Source organism: Marmota marmota, unplaced genomic scaffold (genome assembly GCF_001458135.2).
Source record: "Marmota marmota marmota unplaced genomic scaffold, marMar, whole genome shotgun sequence".
Classification (NCBI taxonomy): domain Eukaryota; kingdom Metazoa; phylum Chordata; class Mammalia; order Rodentia; family Sciuridae; genus Marmota; species Marmota marmota.
The window spans coordinates 1,717,678-1,719,989 of NW_025999946.1; positions in this window are offsets into that span (position 1 = coordinate 1,717,678).

Sequence of the window (2,312 nt, forward strand, 5' to 3'; positions counted from 1 at the left end):
CCCCCCCCCCGCCCCCCCCCCACCACAGTCTACTTGGGCCCTCAAGAGTGAACAGCACAAGCTCCATCTGGCAGAGGGGTCGTCAGGGTGTCCTAGTAGACAGCAGCGTCTCTGAGACCCATGGAGGGCAGAGCGTGTTCGCGGGGTAGTCTCTAGCTTTTGTTTAGCTTCTTATGAGAAGTCTCTTGGGATACTCAATGTGCCTTCACTGAGGGGACTCTTGGCACCAGGCCCTAGGCTGGGGGTGGCAGGAGCCAGGAATGTGAAGATGAACAAGACAGTCGCTGCCGTCTCCCATCACAAAACATGTGAACATACACTTCTCTAGGGTACAAACAAAGCCCCGTGCAAGAGGGGAACTTCCAGGGAGAGTTGAACACAGCCCCACAGGGAAAGGGACATTTGAGCTACCCCCGAAAGGCTGAGTTCCATCTGACACCGCAGAGAAGTGGGGATGGGTCGGTGGGACATCAGATAGACAGACAGATGCAAAGGCGTGACAGGCCAGAGTATGTGTGAGCTGCCTGGAGATGGGCCGCTGTGGCAGGAGCAGAGGAGGGAGCTGGACACAGGTAAGATTCCGAAGCACGTCCAGAGGATACCCCTGGGGAGGCCACTGCGGTGTTCAGATATGGCAGGATCAGATCTTTGGCAGTCAATCCCTTACTTCCCAATGGATTGGAGATGACTGAGACTGGGTCAAGGGTGAAACCAGTTGGCCAGATCTGAATGAAAACTGAGTGTTCCTCCTGCTGACAGCCCAGGACTGAATTTGATTGGCAAACGCAGTTTCTTACAGGGTCAGGGTGGTTTGGGAAGATTATTCTCCTTCCCTCATTTTTCCCCAGGTCCTCCTTTTTCTGGCCTCTTGTCTTCCTTTATTCTCTCTGTCGTTTCTAATACAGAAGCATTAAAATCAAAGAATTTTCCTTTGAGAAATCCTGCTTTCATCCTATTTTAAGGTGTTTTGCTTACTTTCAACATAGCTGCTATGGTATTTTTGATTCCATTTACTATGCGAGGATAGACCGGCTGCGCCTCTGTTTCATCCTGCCAGTCCCATGTGGCTGCCCTGGAGACATCTATTGTTTGTGGGTAGGAGTGTGACTGTGTGCCGCCTTTGGGGATTTCTGCATTTTTTGGAATTTGTGGTTTTCCCTGTGGCTTAACATTTGGCTTTTGATTCCTTTTTTTAAAAAAGAAATTCATGAATATGATAACAACCCAAACAGGACAAAACATCCAGCACAAACGGGGACAGAACACCGAGCTGAGGGTGAGCTTCCCTCACTTATTCCCCACGACCCCGGCCCCCACCAGAGGCACCTGAAGCCACAGGCCCCATGACAATTGGCTCGTCGTCTGCAGCAAAGAGGACGTACAAATTCCAATGAGCAGATGTGCACCTGCATTCCTTGGTTTTTAGACTGTGTTGGTCTTGTTTCCTGATGTGCGTCCCATCTCCACTCCTGGAGCCACGTGGGCATCAGAATCTGGGGAGCTGCATGAAGGCCAGCTCCTTTCTGTGCAGGCAGATAATGGCGGAGGGACAGCTCAGGGAGGCTGCCCGGACAAGTGGGGGTTTCAAATAGGCCTGGACCCTTGTAGCTCACTAATTCTATCTATCCCTTGTGCAGCTGCATATTCCAGGCACAGGGGGGCAGAGGCAAGGAAGACGCAATCCCTGTCCCAAGGGGGTGGCTGTCTTAGGGGACACAGGCCTGGCAGCTGGTTGGGCACCAGGGCATCTCAGTCCCGAGGGAGAGCTATGTGTCCAAGGCAGCTCCAAGGCCACTTGCCTTGTCCTTTTAGAACTTTTGGTGTGGCCTCCGCTCCCTGGGATTTGAAGTTTTCTCCTCTTTCCCAGTGAGGATGGAGACTCCTTCCAATCCTGGGATTTTTTTTCTGCTGTCATATTTCCCTGGACTTGAGACAAGAAGCCAAGGGCCAAGGTGGTTCTTCTTGGGGCTAATCAAGGGGTCCCCTTAGTGCTTACATGAGCAGAGGACACAGGCACAGACCAGACGACAAACATAAGATGTTTGGGCTGCTGTGGCAGGGGGCGGGTGACATTGCCCACCTGGGCAGAGCATTCTCTGCTCACCAGCCCCGCCTGAGGTGCTGGGTACTGCAGCAGGCGGTGCGGGCGGAGCTGGAGAGCGCTCATGTGTTGCTTGGCTGGGGAAGAGCTCCTGTGAGCAGGTAAGTCTTGGTCAGCCACCCCTGTGAGTCTGCTTGGTTTGCTTTGCTGCCTTGCAGGAGGGAGAGTCTCAGGGGCTTGCTGGCCTTGCTGTCTCGAGTCTTTACTTAAA